Source organism: Emydura macquarii, unplaced genomic scaffold, assembly GCF_026122565.2.
Source record: "Emydura macquarii macquarii isolate MOO-44397 ecotype Brisbane River unplaced genomic scaffold, CSIRO-AGI_Emac_v2 contig_306, whole genome shotgun sequence".
Lineage (NCBI taxonomy): Eukaryota > Metazoa > Chordata > Testudines > Chelidae > Emydura > Emydura macquarii.
The window spans coordinates 10,230,156-10,247,284 of NW_027130443.1; positions in this window are offsets into that span (position 1 = coordinate 10,230,156).

Sequence of the window (17,129 nt, forward strand, 5' to 3'; positions counted from 1 at the left end):
TGGAGGGTCAGGCTGGTTTGTCTGCTAAAGGGCTTAAGGGAGGGAATGGTAAAGTAAGTGAAAAGGGAGAGCTCAGGCCTGGATATAACCAGTTATGATAGATGGGGAGGGTGGACTTTCTTCAGGAGGGAAATGCTTGTCTACCTCCAAATCAAACCTTCCTAAGACAAGCTGAGAGTCGTTTCACATCCAGCAGTTTCACAGGGTTGTTAATGTTCTAAACTCCCTTACAGCAACTGCCTCCCTTTTCTTTCCTTCCAGAGAGGATTTACTAGACCCTATCTTCTCTCTCCTAGCAACTCTTTTCGTATCTGTGCTATTCCGCAGTGACGCAGAATTAAAGGAGGAATCAAATCCTTAAATAACCACCGTAACGATGGCAGCTCTGTGCTGCTTCAGAGAAAGCAGCTTTGGTAACATACCAGCTCCCCTGAAAACCCTTTCCTGGCAGAACGTGAGCGCTGTCAGGCTCTCTTCTGGCAGAACAGGCACATTCCATCCTGGCAGGAAAGCCGGGGGTCTGGTAAGCTCTGTCTGAGCTGAGAACACAAGTCTGTTGCAAAACCAATATTGAAATTTGTTTTGCTGCTACCAGTAAGTGTGTGTGAAATCCCAGGCTGTGTGGAAGTTTTAAACTGAAACCTGCATTCACCTCCCCACTTGCAGCTGTGGAAGAAATTTGCAGAGCAGTTGGAAACCCAGGAAGTTTGGTTGGGATGCTTGCTCCAGGTTGGGATAACCTAGGCCAGTAGGTGGCTTCCACTGATGCTAGAAATCACATGGCCTTTTCCATTGTCATCTTTGGAGCTCTTAGGTTGCTGGGAAACAGAGAAAGCAAAATGGTGGTGGGCAAGTTGGGGCAATAAATGCAATAGGAGCTGAATCCAAAGAAAGGGCTGTGAGAACCCCAACGAAACCAAACAAAACTGGATCCACTGGCATATGGTCCTGAGTGGTGAGCAACCTGAGGCCCCCTGTGGTGTCTAATCAACGGTCTTGTGATGCTGCTTCCCAGGACCTCACTTTTCATCTTGTACCCAGTCTGGAGGTTCCTCATTATTAAGGGGCCATGTGGGAATCGTGACTACCCTTTTCTCTTCTGCTGCTAAGCCCTCTTCCATGTAAAGCTTTACAAAGAGAGTGATTGCAGCTGAAGCAGTAACAATCCTGCCAGCATTCCCGGTCCTTTGGGACTGTCAACACGCCAGCTATCAGCCAGGGGCTTCTGAGCATCCTGCAGTCTAACCTTCTCTGCTCTCTGTGGATTTGCCTGGCTTCCCCTCTGGATTGTCTTGAGTTTTGTTTCCAGAAGATTGCTGCTGCTTCAAGTGTTTGTTCATGTCCATTCCACTATAGGTGAATGCACGCCTCTGTGCATTACCTGGAACATTTTTCCCCTTAGCAGATCCTGTAGGGCTGGTCCCGGCACCCCCTGGAGCCCCGCACACATACCGTGGTATATGAGGCGCTGCCGGCCCTACGGCCCCCTCAGTCCCTTCTTTCCGCCGATGACGGTTGCTGGAACTAGCCTTGCTCACAGCAAGTACTATTCCCTTTCGTTGAACTCGTTTGTATTCTGCGTTTAGTTTAAGTGGTGTTAAGTGTAGTCAGAGATAAGGCTGTCCCTGCTGGGACTTGGCATGGCTGGGCCATGCCCAGGTCACCGGGCTTCAAGCCATGTGCCTCCTGCAGGAAGGCCTTCTTGCTCAGTGACCCCCATGATGGCAGCCGTAAGTGTCTGCGGGAAGCCCACAGAAAAGACAAGTGCAAAATCTGCCAGGCTTTCAAACAGAGGACTCAAAAGGACCGAGAAATCCAGCTGAAAGCTGTTGATGGAGCCAGCGCTCTGCCCTGCTTCCGAGCCGACCCGCTCCGCCTCGGTACCGAGTGTGGATTCGCTACAGAGCTCACCATTGGCACTGCCCGTGACTCAGCACCATGAAACATCACTGGTACCGAAGAAGCAGCAGCATGCGGAGCGCGGACACTCCCCTGCGCCGTTGGTACAGGCAGGGTTGAGTACGGAGATGCACTGAACTCAGCCCGTCGAGACTCTTTCTCCGATTCCTGCATCTCCGGTCAGGGAGTCTCCCCTGACTCCTGGGAGTGGGAGAGTGCCCCTGCCAATGCCGTTGACACCGGAGGCTTTTCAGGTGGCAAGAGCCTTGTTGGCCTTGCCTACGCCCCCTCAGTCTCCCATCCGCCGAGGGAGAAGGGGCCGAGTGTCACGGGGGAAACCTGCATTGAGTCCCCCTGAATGGCGGAGGAGATCCCTGGTACGAGGAGGAAGATCTCCCACCAGATGGTCTCCTAGGGTAGAGCAGAGCCACACCCCTAGCAGTTGCTCCAGGTCAGTGTTTTTTCCCAAACTGCACGGTTCGGAGGAGGTGGCACTCGCTGGACGTGAGATAAGCCCTGGCCTTCTACATCAAGCATACAAAACCGTTCCGGAAATCGATGTAGCTCTTCGTCGCAGGGGCGGACCAGATGAAAGGCTCACCTGTCTCCACCCAGCGCATCTCCTCGTGGATTACATCATGCATCAAGTTCTGCTACGAGTAGGCGAGGGTACCGCTTCCGGGAACCATCACAGCGCACTCAACCAGAGCTCAAGCCTCGTCTACAGCCTTCCTGGAGAGAGTGCCCCTACAGGACATCTGCAAAGCCACCACCTGGTTGTCGGTGCATACCTTCACGTCCCACTACACCATCATTCAGCAGGCGAGAGAGGACATGGGATTCGGCAGAGCCATGCTGAGGGCAGCTCACCGGTAACTCCTACCCACCTCCAAGGTATTGCTTGTTAGTCACCTATAGTGGAATGGACATGAACAAGCTCTTGAAGAAAACAAGGTTACTTACCAGTAACTGCTGTTCTTCGAGATGTTGCTCATGTCCATTCCACAACCCCCCCCCGTCCCCACTGCCGGAGTTGGCAGAAAGAAGGGACTGGGGGCATAGGGCCGGCGGTGTCTCATATACCACGGCATGTGTGTGGGATTCCAGGGGGTGCCGGAGCCAGCCCTACGGAATCTGCTAAAGGGAAAAAAGTTCCAGGTAACCGTGCACGGAGGCGTGCAGACACCTATAGTGGAATGGACATGAGCAACACATCTCGAAGAACAGCAGTTACTGGTAAGTAACCTTGTTTTATAGACTTAATGCTATCCAGCAAGACCTCATCGGTTCTGGACCATTGGGAAGAAGAGGGTTATCAGTTTCCAAGAAAACAAGCTTGGAACAAATTTTTTTTTTTTTTTTTTTAAATCCGCACTCCCTTGGTTCGAACCCAAAGAGTCTCTTGCTCCTTGGAGGCTATGCTGGCAGTAGCATCTCTGCATCTTTCCTGACCCAGTCACCCTCCTTGGTAGGTTCCCGCTTTCTCCTCTGTGCTCTTGCTTTGGGAGTCCTCTTCTTCTCCCCTGAGAACCACTCTCATGGGGATGACTAATCCACCCTCTCCACTGGATTAGAAGCACCGCTTGCAAGAGAGCAAGCAACTCGACTTGCTTCTGTGTGACGCTCAGCATTGAGCTCTCGAGCAGCTGAATCACAGGGTCATAGCAGTTCTTCCATGCTTGTGTAATATCTCTGCATGTGGGAGCTTTGGAAAGAAGCATTGTGCCAAAGGGTGACTCAGGGACGCTGAACGGGAAGTGAAATGACAAAATGAGGCTTTGGTACAGCAGGTGGAAGGGTAAATTTCAGATTTCGTAAGCTGGGCAAGCAGCATAGAGGCAACAGCATTGCGTCACAGTGCATAGCACTGAGAGTTAAGATACCAGAGTGGGGGAAAAGGGACCAATACAACCAGCAGGGTTAATTGACTCCCCACCACATGGGCTAGCATCGAAGAGGGGGAAAAGGTGATCAGGCTACAACACAGGGATGAGTGTCAAGAGAGGGCCTATTAATGACTCTGCCACGGACTCACTCTGTGACCTGAAGCAAGTTGCTCAATCTCTTTGTGCCTCTGCTCATTCTTTGTTCTAGAGGCAGTGATTCCCACCAGTAATTCTGGAGTTGGTAATTCCCTAGTTTATTCTGGTAATTCCAGCCCCATCTAACTTCCCTTCCCTGCCCTTTACCAGAGTCTAGAATGACTCCAGGAAATGTGGGAACTCCAGTTACTCTCCATTTCAACAACAGTGTAAATCCCAGATCAGAGAAAAGATACTATTAATTGTTCGAGCTTCTGCTTGTCAGTAATCTTCCCTGAAGTGATTATGAGAAGTTATAAATACTGTCTACATTTTTTGTTTTTCCTGCTTGACTTTGATTTGTGCTCAAGCTGACGTTTCAGCTAATTGGAGTTTCTGGTTTGGTTGGCTGGGTTTCTCTGGAGTTTTGGGACGCCACATATAGAGCACAGGCCAGCTGGGGCTCTGAGCTGCACTATTACAGACTGTGTTGTTTCTCCTGTTCTTGTCTGGTAACCATCCAAGAATGCCCTGGTGTGAATGGCAGCTTGAGCACCCTATGTTGTGAATTCCATCTCTGCATGAAACCTGAAGCCACAGATCAGAAGAAGAATGGAAAATATCCATTGTGCATCTTGCTGTTAAACTGCTGTCTCTAACCAAGACTTCCAGCTGTTCAAACAAGGTCCATCTTATTTATAGTGCAGTAGCATCAAGAACCCTCAGTGAGGTTCAGGGCCGCATTGTGCTAGGTACTGTACAAACCCATCGGAACGTGCAGTTAAGATGACAAACATAGGAAAGGTTTTGGAAAGGCGAGGATTGAAATAGTGCCATTGCTACTTGCACTGATTTAACATCCCCAGTTGCCTCTCTGCCTGGCCATAAGTAATTGCTGACTTCTTGTAGGTGTCGCAACAGAACGGGGACTTTGGGAGAGTTTCTCACCCAAGGGGCAGCATGGATGAAAGCGTGGAGACACTTGTGAGGAAAACTGACAAACTAGTGAACTAGGCGGGTGTCATCATCAAAGCAGAGGAGATGGGGGGTAAGCTGGTGCATGGAGGAGCAGAGATGTGAAGGGCCTTGAAGATGAGGGCAAGTAGCTTGGATATGAAGGGGAGCCAGTGGAGGTATTCAAAGCGGGGCAGGGATGTGGCCACAGTGATAGGCATGGAAGGTGATCTTAACAGCTGTATTGCATGGACTGGAGAAAGGTGAAGTGGATGTCAGGGAGGCTACTGAACAGGAATTTACAGTAATTGAGGCAGGAGACAATATGGGCCCTGGGTGAGTTTTGGCCACAGAGGCTGAAAATTAAAACCGGATCTCAGAAACGTTACGGAAGAAAAGGCAGCAAGATGTGCTGGGCAATGAAAGAGGGGAGTCGGAAATGGCTTTGCGATTACAAGCCTGAGTTTCCTGTTAAAGAAAGAAAGAATCTCATCATCATCTGTGCTGAGGAGGCAATGCCCTTGACAGCAATAGGCATTCCAGAGGTGGCTTCCTGTGTGAGAGACCGGCTGGGGGGAGGCAGTGGACAAATTTGACCGCCTTGTGCTTAACAATACAAATAGGAATCTGTCCATGAGTCCCCCAGAAGTAAAAGCGGACAATCAGGAAAAGGATTTGCTAACACAGGATGGAAGGGAACCAAAAAAAACCCAAAAGCCATTAATCACTCTGACTTTGACTGTTAACACACAATCCAATTCAAGGGTGTTTAGAGAGGACTTCCTTTGCCATCAGGAGAAAAGTAAACAAGTCAGAGATCCGTTAATTATCCAGCCCTCCAGTGGAACATAATACGCTTTATAGCAGCAGCCCCCTGCATAGAGAGCTCTCTGCTGGGAAGTCACTGGCTTTATACTCTCCAGTCTCTCTGGGGCCAGGGGCCAGGAGATTTCTTCCGCTATCGAGCTCTGTGATGGGAAATTATTCCTTCTGGGGAAGCTACGGCAGAGATAGGACTGCAGTTCCCGGATAAGCCAAGTCCCACAGTGGGTGAAGCAGACCCAAGTGGGGCATGGGATGGGGGCAGCAGTGATACCCTTCGTCTCATTGGGGAGGCAGATTGTTAAGATAGAAGCAGGAGATGAGAATATACAGAAGTCACAGGACCGAGCACCAGCACTGAGGACATGTACCAGAGGGCTAGGAACCATTTCTGTGGTGTGTGTGTGTGTGTGAGTGAGAGGATGTCAGGAAAGAAATAATGTTACGGACTCCATTGCAAGAGAGACCCATCCTGTCCTCGCATAGCACATTTCTGACCTTCACAGGAAACCCCCATCAGCTAACCCCTCCCTTGTCCAGGAGCAGCTACTGTCCTGTGTATAAATGCTGTTTGCTTACTCCAGAGGAACTGGTATCCTGTTATGGGCTGCTTTCCCTTCCTGCCTTACAGATGGACCTTTGCTGCCTCAGCACTTCTGGAGAGTTGCACACTTGCAAGACCAAGTTCTTCTCGTAGGGCCCAAGGCCACCTCTTAGCCTCTGCCATGCATAGGTCACCTCCAGTTCCCATAACTCCTGCTCCCTTTGTTGCTCTTTTTATAATACCAGACTTGGAGATACAGGAACTGAGAACTCTGGGGACTAGCTCCACATTTGTTTGCTTGTGAGATGCACTGACAGATGCCTCAGCTGGTACCGCTCACTTTCATTCAGTCCCAGGCTTCCCCTTTATCGTTCCACCAAAGCCCCCTCCTACCTCTCACCAGGGTGGGATGCAACAATCCTCTTCTGCAGGGGACAGGAGTGCTGGTAGGGCTTATCTCTTGCAGCTCTCCGGGAAAGCCAGACCCTGCACAGAACCACTTCTGGGCTGGAATAGAGTCTCCCTGTTCATTCGGAGCTCGATGCAGCGGTGGAGTAGCCGTGTTGGTCTCAGACTATTACAGAGACAAGGTGGGGGAGGTAATACATTCTGTTAATGAGAGAGAGAAGTTTTCAAGGGCACACAGAGCTCTTCTCCTGAAGAAGAGCTCCATGTAAGCTCAAAAGCTGGTCTCCCCAACAGAAGTTGGTCCAATAAAAGATATTACCTCTCCCACCTTGTCATTCTGATCTGTGTCAATTATGTCCAACCCTGGCCTGGAATGTACCCACCTCTGCTTGGCATGAGCTGTTGGCTTCCCTTTGCTGGTCCTTTCCCTGGAGGAAATTCACTAAAGGAGCCTGGTCTTTTCTTTCTGCTAAGCAGGTGCCAGGAACTTCCCCAACATCCTCTCACATCTTCAGTGTCAGGAAGATGATCCTTTTTCAGTGCTCTATATGCTGTCTGAAAACATAGGTTCTCCAGTGTGTAAGACTTCCTAAAATAAGAAATGCTAGGAGGCTACCAAAACCCTGTGGTTTTCCTACAGTTCTTTTGCAGCCCATGCTAGCCCACTGTGTGATGTACTCCCGTTCAGTGGCTGGTCCACTAAGAAAATGACCGCCTACTACTACTGCCAGCTAACTGAGTTATTCGTTAGCTCAAGTGATAAAGGTCTGTGCTGCAGTGCCACAGGTCCTGTTTTCTAGGACGGATGTCCCATGCAATGGAGCATTACAATCTCACTTCTGACTGGTCAGCCTCGTATTCTTGGTTCAGCTTTTCGGTAATTCCTTATGAGCAGAGGCTTAGTACCCCAGCTCACTGCTCAGATGGTTTTGTAAAACTTAAACTAAGAGGCAAAAAATGTCTGCATTTTACTGGTTTCTGGGGCTTTTCAAGGAAAAATATCTGGCTTCACAAAAAACTGGGCTGGGGTCTAAAACCATTTGCAATGTGATTGTTCTTTTTAGTGAGGAAAGGGATGATGATGTGGCTAAATCGAGGGCCTAGGAATCAGGAAATCTGGATTTTAGCCCTGGTTCTGCAACCCATTTCCTGTGGGACCTTGGGCAAATCACTTAACTCCTCCTTGTTTCCCTCCCCATCTCAAAAACTCAGATAACATCACATTCCCACCTGAGAGGAGGGTTTTGCACTTTGAATTGCTCCTGTTAACGATGTGGTTGGGACAGAACAGAGGGGCCCATGTTCCGTCTCCCTCCTACCTGCATTTGATGGCTTTCTTTTTCAAAGTGAACTCAGTGCTGCCAAAAGGTGCCTAGGTCAGGTGCTGGGAGAAGGGTACTCAGTGGCTATGGCTCGATCACTTGGTGGTGTCCTTTCTTGATCTGCTAACAAGAAGGACTGTTGGAGACAAGCTGCCGAACGCAGCTCAGGTGAGCTACCGAAGACCTGACAACTTTGCATCACTCACTGCCATGGGGCCCGTTTGATCTTGTGCCACAGATAAAAACTTTGTCTTCCCTTGAGTCATCCCGTCTCCGCTCACTGTGCTTGGCTTTCTTGTTTCCCGTCTGACTGCATTCTCATACATAAGGGCTTGTGGAGGTAGACAAATGAAGTGCAGCCTGGTAACTTGATTGTGCAGCTGGGAGGCAGGATCCTTTGGCTCTATTCCTAGCTCCACCATTGATTCACCTTTTGACATTGAACTGGGCCTGAGTTTCCCCATCCATAACATGGGGGTGATCGTTATCTCCCTCCTGGGACTGTTGTACAGGTGTGAGCCTATAAGCCCCTCAGTGCCCATGGACAAAGGGTTCCCTGGATTGTTACCAGGCCCGACAAACTCACTACACATAGCATGCTGTTATAATGCTTATCCGAAGAGTAGCTTATAAAGTATCATGAAAATTGGTGATACACTGATCACGAATATTCTTGCGTGGCATATGCATGGTTAGCGTGTAAAGAGTTATGTAGGTTTGCTGAAAATATTACTAAAATGTGTTTAGACCAAGCAATCCACGTAGAGCTAATAAACAGGTTTGTCCTAGACAAAGCAATGTCTATTGGCTGGTCCACAGGGATCAAGCTTTGTAAACCAGAGACTGTGGGTCATATGTTTACATCTGTGGCAAACAGCCTGATCACCCTGACAGATGGAGAAACAGCAGGGGTTGATTACGATCAAAAGACAATGAAAATATATGTGCATATAACGTAAAGAGAGTGATCAAATCAGCAGGAAGAGGAGGACCCCAGCATGCTGGAAAACAAATAGTATGACCAGAGTCTGAATCCCAAGGGGGTCACCCTGATTCTGGGGACAAAACAATGAGTTTGAGGAAATATCAGGAGAAGCAAAAAGCCATGTTGACATCCGTCACTTAGGGGACAAAAGAGTCAGCACCCTCCCATTTTGAGGCTGGTGGCTCCTCCTGCTGGAGAGGCTGGAGATGTGAGTGTTTAGGCAAAGATCCTAGCTTGCTAAGTCTAAGCTTTCGTTGCTAGAAAGCGTGGGCCATTATATTTGTTTGTTTTATTTGTAACCATTTTCTATTTCTGTTCTCTGCTTCGTATCTCTTAAATCTGATTTTATTAACAAACCTATTCTTGCTTTATTAGAAGTTTCTCTCCATGCTGCAGGCATCTGGAATTGAATTGACAGTGGTATGCATTCCGTCTCTTTGGAGACAGCGGACTTGGTAATGTTGGAGCGTGTCCAGTGTTGGGGCGGGAATGCTGCAGAAGAATGCTCTTCCAGGGGGCTGGGGTACCGGGTTGACTGACAGTTACCTGCAAGGCAAGGGTTGGACTGGCAGAGTCTTAGGGAGTTGGCTGGTTAGGCTGACAAATCAGCACGACCAGGAGCTGACACACAGTTCAAGCTCCAGCAAAGCTCTCTCTTGCCGAGGTAGAGGGATAACACAATGCTTGCCGTTCTGGGTGCCCCAAGAGAGTGTCACAACAGGTACCAAGGTCTGGGACCTCCTATTCCCTTTAGCTTTTTCCTCTGCCTAGCTGAGATGGTTACTTAAGGATTCGGGGGTGGGCATTATGACCTTTAGGTAATCCCGTAACCTGGTCCAAATCCCATGTGTGCCTGCAATGGTCTTTGACCAGTGTGATTTATCCCCAACTCCCAATGTGCAACTCAGGTTCTATCTGTAAGTTTCTCTGAAGGGGTTGTAGATGTTATCACCGTGTTGTTGCCAGGAAACAGCATGGCTCTGGTTTTTTGTTCTCTGGCCTGTGTGCTCTGCAGCATTTTTTTTGTTCCCAGCTCTCCTTTCTGGAAGCACTTTGTGATAAAGCCTCATTGTGCTGCTAGTCAAGGCTAGACGCATGGGCTGTCTCCCATGGGTTGAGGACACTTAGGGTGGGGCCTGAAAAACTCCCATGCTCCATCAAAACAGAACGGGTTCGACGACAATTGATTTTCCTCCAGAGAAATTGAGCCTTTGGTAAATGCTTCTTTTGAAGTTCCTGTGCTGTAAACTGCCAAATTCCTGTTGTATTGTGGGAGGTCAGTCAGGGTCCAGGGGACAGTGAGGAGTCAAGAGTGGGGAATACCAGGCAGCCTCTGAAAGATGGGGCCCCAGTCAAGCTCTTGCAGGAGTGATCTTGAAGGCCATCTGGGAAAAGCTCTGAGCCCCTCCAGGTGGCCATAGCTGGGCATTGCACTTTTATCTGGGTAGGTAACTTATTTATTTCAGCTATACATGGCCCTCGTCAGCCATGTTACATCTTTAATGTATTTATCCTCCCACCTCCCAGGTGAGGCAGGGGACTTTACAGAGAGGAAACTGAGGCAGAGAGAGGAAGTAACTCACCCAAGGAGACTGCGTCAGAGAAAGGAATTGAACTTAGGTCTCCCGAAGCCCACCCTAACGCCCAAACCACTGGACCAAGGTGAGCTGGGATGGCGCAAATGGTGGAACTATGGGGTTGCTGGTAAACTGAAACCCTCTGCAGGGACCTGAGATCTCTCATAGGGAATTAGATTTGAGGAGCTGGACGTTTAGTAGATCCAGGCCCCGTTCAGCCTTATTGGCCTCTGGCTGTGAGCAACTCCCTAAAAAAAGCCTCATGTACCAAGAGTGATGATGCAAAGGGCGTTCTCCCTTGACAATCCATTCCACATCTCGGGATGAAGATCAAAGGGGAAAGAAACAGGGGTGATGCTGTGAGGAGGGTCTACTATAGACCGCCAAATCAGGAGGAGGTGATGGATGAAGCATTTCTAGAACAAATTACAGAAATATTCAAAACCCAAGACTTGGTGGTAATGGGGAACTTTAACCACCCAGACAGCTTTTGGAAAAGGTAATAGAGCAAAACACAAAATCTCCAATAACTTCTTGTTTCAGAAAGCAGAGGAAGGAATGGGAGGACAGCAATTTTAGATCTGATTCTAACGGAGGAATGGGTTGCAAATCTGAAGGTCGAAAGCAATTAGGGGGAATGTGATCATGACACAATAGGTGACTTGATTCTAAGGAGAGGAAGGAGTGAGAGCAGCAAAATAAAGACATTGGACTTCAATGAAGCAGACTCTAATAAAATCAGAACTGGTACATTTTCTTCCCGTGGGATCTATCTAAGGAATAAAGGAGTTCAGGAGAGCTGGCAGTTTCTCAAAGAGACAATATTTAAAATGCAAGAGCAAACTATCCCGCTGCAAAGGAAAGATAAGAATAGTAAAAGGCTAATATGGCTCCATGAGGAGCTCTTTAATAACCTGAAAATCCAAAAGAAATCCTCCAGAAAGTGGAAAGATGGACAGACTGCTGAGGAGTACAAAAGAATAGCACAAGCTTGTAGGAACAAAATCAGAAAGGCTAAGGCCCAAAATGAGTTACACCTAGCAAGGGACATAAAAGGCACCGAGAAGAGGTTCTTTATATACATTAGGTGCTTGAGAAAGAGGAAGGAAAGTGTAGGTCCTCTGCTTAGCAAGGCAGGAGAGCGAATAATGGACATCATCAAGAAGGCTGAGGTGTTTAATGCCTATTTTGCTTCAGTTTTCACTAAAAAGAGAAATGGTGATCAGAAACGGAACACAATTAATATTAACACAAGCCAAAATGGGGAAAGAACATTTTAAACAATATTTAGAGAAGTTATGTAAGCAGGGTCTGACTGCGCTCTCCCCTGCCGAGGTAGCTGGGGAAGGGAAAGGCATCAGGACCAGAGGACACACCCGCTCTGCACAGGTACCCGGCAGACAGAGCTGTGTTGCCAAACGAATCAACTTTGGCTGGTGTTGGGTTACAAATCACTTTACAAATTCACGTTACTTGAATGCAGGGGTAACGAAATGTCCTTGTTGTCTGAGTAAAGGGCAACAACTGTACTCAACCCATCCTGCTTAATGGGGTCACCCTCAACTGAATTGAATTCACTAAGCGAGGACCTCAGATGCCAGATCCCTGTGAAAGGTAGATGGGGTTGGGGACAAGTGCCCTGGCCAGGAGGTGTGGTTCTGTCTAATTATCCTAGGCATGGTTTAACTGGCCCCTCCCCCTAGTTCAAAGATACAGCTAATTAAGGCTCTATTAGGACCAGGGAATTATAGACCAATCAGCCGAACTTTGATACCTGGAAAGTGTGACAAAACTCTTCCTCCACCTCGGTGGGTCCAGCGCTTCCTTCTAGCGGTAGCTCAGGGAACTGCTCCACCCTTTAGCAATTTGGGGGAATGGTTGGAGGAGCAGGAACCACCTGGTCACCCTGGCATTCTTCTCCTTGTTCCACTACATCCACTGGAGGGGGGCATGGTCGGTCACGAGGGTAAATTTTCGGCCTAGCAGATAATACCTGAGAGTTTCTATGGCTCACCTGACAGCAAGGCACTCCTTTTCCACCACTGCATATTTCCTTTTCCTCAGAAGGAGTTTTCTGCTGAAATAGAGGATGGGGTGTTCATCTTCTCCCACCATCTGTGATAGGACAGCCCCCAACTCTACCTCGGATGCATCTGTCTGTAGTATAAATTTCTTTGTAAAGTCGGGAGCTACGAGTACAAGGTTACTGCAGAGGGCTGTCCATAGGCATATGAAGGCCGCCTCCACCTTGTTGGACCATTTCAGGGTCCCGAGTCTTTACCAGGTCCGTCAAGGGACATGCTCTGGTGGCGAAGTGGGGGATGAATCACCTGTAATACCCTACTACACTGAGGAATGCTCGGACCTGTTTCTTCCTGGTTCAGTTGGGACCAATTTTGGATGGCCTCCAGCTTATTCACTTGGGGCTTCATTATGCCCCTGAGGTATTTACCTTCTGATAGTCCTATGGCACACTTGGCTGGATTTGCTGTAAGGCCCACCCACCTCAGGATATTCTGTACTGCTTCCACCTTTCCCAGGTGGGTTTCCCAGCCTGGGGTATGGATAATCACATCATCCAGGTATGTGGCGGAATAGCTGGCATGGGGGTGCAACAACTTAGCCATAAGGCGCTGAAACGTGGCTGGAGCTCCATGTAGTCCAAAGGGGAGGAGAGTGTACTGGAATACACCCTCAAGCGTGGAGAAAGCAGTCTTTTCTTTTGTTTCTTTGGCCAGGGGAGAGTAGTGTGTCCAGTTCTGGATGCTGTGCTTTAGGACGGATATGGACAAATTGGAGAGAGTCCAGAGAAGATCAACAAAAACGATCCAAGTTTTCTAAAACCTGACCTATGAGGAAAGGGTAAAAAAACTGGGCATATTTAGTTTTGAGAAAAGAAAACTATGGGGGAGGCTGATAAGTTTTCAGATATGCTAAGGACTGTTACGAGGAGGATGGGGCTCTGTTGTTCTCCATGTCCGCTGAAGGTTGGACAAGAAGTCAGGGGCTTAATCTTCAGCAAGGGAGATTTAGGTTCGATATTAGGAAAAACTTTCTAACCATAAGGACAGCTAAGCTCTGCAATAGACTTCCAAGGGAGGTGGTGGAATCCCCATCTTTGGAGGCTTTTAAGGTTGGGCAAACACCTGTCAGGGATGGTCTAGGTTTACATGGTCCTGCCCCAGTGCGGGGGGCTGGACTAGAAGACCTCTTGGGGTCCTTCCAACCCTGCATTTCTATGAGTCTGTCCTGGGCGATGCTTTTCCCTCCCTCTGACCTGGCTAAGACATCTACTCAAGAAGATCTCTTCCAGTCACTAGTGCCGCAGACTCCACCTCTGGCAATCCGCTGATGAATAACACAAGCTCTTGCAGATGGAGCTGGGAGCGTAATGAGTTACCATATGTCTCTAGCCGAGCTGGGCCACCTCTTGTATTGTATGCTTGTAAGGGCTCCCAAATGTCCAGGCCAGGAGTGAATACTTCCAGGGCAGTCCTCCCAGAAACGTCTGGGTGCATGGAATAGTTTTCACGGTTGTGTAAGGCTGGGGGTGTGGTTGAAACGATCAAAGGTCATCCGCCATTTGGGCAGACAAGGTTCTGGCAGAACAGACTGACAAAATGCAGCTTGCAGCTGGCTCTCATTGCTGTATTTGGCAGTGTTGAAATAAAATTATTTGCACTGACTTAGCATCTAGGATCTGCAGTCATGGACCAGTGCCCCATTGTGCCAGGTGCTGTACAAAGAGAACAAAAAAGGACTCCCTGCCCCAAAGTTAAGAAGAAAACCACATGCCACAGCTTCCCTGTGCAAACGGCTGGCTCTTAGGAAAGGCCTGCCCTCGTGCATGCTGATGTGAGTTATTTCTTTCATAGATCTTCCAACAGAAACACAATTTTTTTTAATCTAAATTAGAACGCCGGTTGGCCTCCACCCTTGTTCCCAGCAAGGGGGTAAGGAGTCCTACACCCTAGCGTGCCCACGCCACAGCGGTAGAGTGCCAATGATCACAAGCAATGAGGACCTTAGTTAGTTAAAAGGCAGCATGGACTCAGTATGAAGAGCGCTCGGAAGCATTACCAGCATTTCCTGCTTGTAAATGAGGACTTTGTTGCAGGAATTACATTATTGCTGGCTGCAAACATTCAAACATCATGAGTCTGGAAGCAAAACAATCATGAGACTGGCTTAAAAAACGTACCTTAAAAATCAGTGTGAGGCTATTTTTATTTGCCCTTTAGTTTCTGAGCCTTTAGGTCCTGCTCAGCTCACTTTTCAAGCTTTTATCCGCAACCCTGGAATCTAGAAACTCAACTTTTTCTTTTTAATGGAAGTTGAGATCCTCTCAGGACTCCAAGAGTCGGGGCTTTACATAAAAAAATCAAAGCTTGCAAGACTTGTGAGAAAACCAGGCGAGTTGGCCACTCTGGGGCTACAGATTGGCTGAAAATGGCTTCCACATCAGAAGGCCTGGGGGGACCTTTAAGGTGCATCTGAGTCTCGGGACTCCACCACTGCTTCTTGTTCTGAGCCCATTTAAAATTAGAATGAGCAAAGCTAGGGCGAAGTCGTGCATTAACCAGGGGGAGGGACTTGATGGGACCTACCAGACCTTTGTACTCTTGTTTTCATCCGAAGAGGAAGAGATCTTTCTGAATCAGGCCCGTAAGCCCCCCATAACCCTCCAGTGCTGCGCTGAAGGAGAGAATCTTCAAGTTCACTTCATGAGTTGTGCATCAATTGGATGGTACAGCCTGCATACAAATAATAATGCTTCCCGGATAGTTAGAGTTCTTCTGCAGGTCATGAAGGCAGATGAGTCATTTGAGAGCTGGGGAAACAGGCACGGAAAGGGAACGTATGGGCCTAGGGTCATGCAGCACATCCGTGAAAGAGCTGGGAACGGAACCCAGGTGTCCTCGTTCCTGCTCTTGTGCCGTAGCCTCTGGACCAGCCTCCAGAAGAGCTGTTATTTACTTCAACTCTCACTGCTATTCTGTGTTAGTAGCTTCTCTGATCTGCAGTCAGGATTTAGATGGCCCTGACACCGGGAGTGGAAGGGGCTGGCTTGCACTAGGGATGTGTGCAATATAGTACGAATGTGCAGAGAGCAGCTCCATAATTTAAGGCTGCCTCAGGTACTTTGCTTTGATGGGACCTTCTCTCTGACCCTGTTTTGTTTATATATAAAATTAGTATTGCAGGGCCTTAAGCAGTCTCCGAACATGCTCTGTGAAACTGACAAGGAAAAATTTGCTGGGGAACCGGGAGGTTATTTGGAAGGCTTTTCAGATCACATTCTTCCAAGTGACTGGGACAAGTTGGTACAAGTTAACTCTGGAGAACATAGGGAGGGAGCTGTGTAACTCCCACTGACTGAACTGTGCTTTGCCTTCCAGCTTTAACCCTTGCTGTGCCGCAGGACTCAAACCCCAGCTTGTTAGCGGCAGATGCTTTTTCAGTGCCACTTAAAACGCAGGCTGTCTCTCTCCTTGTAATGAGTTAACATATGGCCTTGTTCTTCCTCTCCTTCCCTTCCTGTCTAATCCCCCTTTTCATTCATTGTACCTGGTCCTCCTCACTTGGTGAGAAATTCTGTAGCAAAACCCCTATTTTCTTCAGTGGGGCCAAGATTCCATTCTTGGGCTCTTCCTATCATCTCTTTACTGGGGGAGAGAGGGTAGGATTGGCTGGGCGAGAGTCTGGGTCTCCCTTCATTATGTTGCTGAGAATTAATTGAAAACATCAAAAGCATCCAGGCTGTTTCCTGCTGTCCCCGGGCACTCCTGGAACAACAGGGGCACAGCCTGTCTGACTGCTCGCTTCTGAGTCCTTGGAGGATCTCTCCCCAGACACATCATCTGGGCTGAATGATAATGCCCTGTGTTCACTAGCTCAGAACTGGAAGCAACAGTGAAAATGGCTTCCAGGTACGGAGACAAGGCGGTTTCATCTCTCTGGGTCTTGGACTGAATTCCTACCTGCCCAAACTCCTCTTGCAGAAGGAGCTTTTGGTGACCTGTCCCTTATTTTAAGGGACCACTCCTTATTTCATTCATTTATAATGAGCTGGACATGTGGTTTACTTTCTGTCCATAACTGTTTTATGCAGTGCTGATGTATTCTTCCCCAGAGGTGTCTGCATTTCATGGCTGGGCAAAGCAATTCCTGGGTGTACAGTCTGCGACCAGTTTTTGAACGCCCAGAGCTCTTTGGAAGGTGTGGTTTCTGTAAATGTCTCATTATTATTATTATTATTGGTATACCTCAGTGTCACGGAAGTATTAAGGATGCCCAGTGCCCTTGTGAAACTGGAGGTAGGTGGGGAAATATGACTGCCTTCTCTTAGGACACAAAGGCATTTCAGATCAGCGAGTTAATTAATAATTCTAAGGGCTTTTCATCTATGGATCTCAAAGCGCTTTACAAAGGAGCGTTAGTACCATTGTCCCTATTTTACAGATGAAAAAACTGAGGCACCGGGAGGGAAAGTGGCTCACCCAAGGTCACTGGCAAAGCAGGAAATACGCTCTAGGTCTCCTGACGCCCAGCACAGTGCCCAGTCCACGGCATGGCCAGGATTTTCATCCCTGCAAA